Raw genomic sequence first — 2,500 nt, forward strand, 5'->3', positions numbered from 1 at the left:
CTGACTTGAGAAGATAAATCATAGCGTTTTCCATCATGTCTTTCTCAAAGCAAACAAGACGTGCTCCTTTTACAAGACTGCCCTCTCCAACTGCTAGAGCCGGGATTTGTATACCAATGTCGTTGGGCAGGATTCATGGCAGGAGAGGCGTGTGTGATCATGGTCTGTGTCTGGAGACGGTCCCTGAGCTTGCCAAGAGGGCCCAGACAGTAATCTTGACGAGCGGCATGTCAAACAGTGAGATCGGTGAACAATCAAACGGACCATTCGCTGTTGCAATACTAAGTAAGAGTGAAGAAAAGAGACCGTTTTGTTGATTGCAGTGGTGTGTGTGCTGAGTGCTCAAGGCTAGAGTCGAGATTGTTGTAAAGTAAAATAAAAAATACAATATTTTAACCACAACCCACCATGGCAATAACACTTAATGTGGAGTAATATAAGTAGGCTACGGGGCATGTTATTTCTCTATGATAGAACATATATGGCTGAATTGTTTGAAATCTTATGAATTTAGCCTGAAATGTTGTATAAATTATGACAAGTGTGGTGCCAAAATGGCATCATAAATACGGCACTGATTGCCCTTGCTCTTGAATTTTGTGTGGAGGCCAGTTATTGATTTGGCTCAATACTGTATCTACCCACCTCCACCTGCAGGTTCCCACTAGACACTCCCTGTCAACTTAACCCTGTCATCACCCATAGACTGGGTCATGACCTCAGCCAACACCCCAACCAGAATCCTCCTCCAACCTAAACGCCCGGGGGCCCAGAGGAAGGCTCTGGTGAGACCCCAGGGACCCCTCAGCTCCATAACATGCCACTCAGAACACACGTATCCAGTCAAAACACACACAACCTGGTCGCACCTCTGGCAAAGAGGTGTCCCACAGGGCTCATACAATGGCCTATACTACTTTCTATTTTTCTTCAGCCACACCAGAAAGAAATCGCCAAGCTGAGAAATCATCAACAAAAGGGAGGGGACATTATAAGAATAAGCTTCCGATTGCAGAGACTTTAAATGCTCTCCTGCCGTTTTCAGGATATTTTGGAGCCCGCCCTATGGTGGAGAATATACCGGAATAAGGCCATAAAGAGACTTTTGATACATGGAAACGGGGACACCTGGGACCGACATTTCGGCATATCCGGATATGTGATCAGGTATAGCGTGTGTGACGTGCATTAGCTTTTTACTGCCCTGTATCGGCACTGGGATTAAGTCAGCAGGAGTTGGCCGGCGCAGGCGTGGTTGTTGAGTCCAAGAGTCATGGATGGAGGTGACATATCAATCCCACTGAGAAGGAGGGCTACGGGAAACAGGGCGGAACGTTCCGGAAAACAACGACAGGAGGACAGCGGGAAAGAGGAGGTGTGTGTGAAGAGCGAGAGCACACCGATGGTTTTACAGGATATTGTCTTGGGGAGGCGGGTGGGAGCGAGAGAGGGAGGGGTGGGGGTGTGGTGTGTGGTGTGGTGTGCACTTCAACAAGAGAAAGAGGTAGAACAACAGTTGGATAAGCGGAGCACTCCGATGCTTTTCCTTTGGCTCTTTCCCTCTTCTCTCTCTCTCCCCCATAAGCAGATCTGGCACCGCTCAATGCTAAATATGATTTCAGGCCAGCACACTGGGCAATTACAACATGTTAGAAAAATATACACTGTTTTTCAACTGTTCAACTACAACCCTTTTTTTCTCTTATATGCACTGGTAATTTAATTTTGTAATGGGGAAAGGTTAAAAGGCGGACAGTTGCTTCTAATATGGTGTTATTTTCCTACGCCAACACATTTTTATGACAGGCAAAATTGACTTGAATTAGGTTCCACCTACGTACGGTTTATGAAAACAGTAAAACTCCACCACTGAAACTACCGCACAGAAATATTTTTTTGACAACATATTTCTGTAGGAATAAATATTCTATTCTGTCATTGTTACCAAAGGTTTTGTAAATTGCGGAAATGGGCTTGATATTAGATTACGAAAAAATATATATATCGACGTTCGCCCTATCATACGGCGGTCCTAGCCCAGTACAAAGGTAATCCGTTTATATTAACAAGTCACAAAAATTACTGTAATTTCACTTGGCAAGCTTGTCTGGGTGTTTTTTTTCCCTCTTCTTCTAAGCATGTCTAGAGGTAAAAGGCAATCACTGCCAAATAACATTCTTGGATGACTTAGCCGCAGTGGAGTGCCAATGACTGGAGCTGTTGTCATCCAGTGTTTAGACTTGTTCATAAGGGAGAGAGAGTCTTTTTTTTTACTCCGCACACAAGTCCTGCAGAAAGCATCAGGGGAGTGCAGCAGGCATGTTTCAATAAAGGAGCAGTAAAAGGCTTGCTCTAAAGTTACGTCTGACGGGAAATACGGGGTTGGGAGGGGCCTGTGTTCTGAGAGGCACTGCCAACTTTGCCAGCACAACCACTACATGCCACCAAAACCAGGAAACTCTTCACCTGTCCAAACACAAGCTCATCTGGCCACATTTTC

The 2,500-nt window shown here is 45.2% G+C and overlaps 1 protein-coding gene across 2 annotated transcripts in view; it reads right to left on the bottom strand.

Annotated features, from left to right (window-relative positions):
• Window positions 1–2,500, bottom strand: part of ntn2 (netrin 2) — a 61,695-nt gene that overhangs the window by 38,774 nt on the left and 20,421 nt on the right. The window lies entirely within an intron of this gene.

Source organism: Protomyctophum bolini, assembly GCF_963924005.1.
Source record: "Protomyctophum bolini genome assembly, chromosome: 18".
Classification (NCBI taxonomy): domain Eukaryota; kingdom Metazoa; phylum Chordata; class Actinopteri; order Myctophiformes; family Myctophidae; genus Protomyctophum; species Protomyctophum bolini.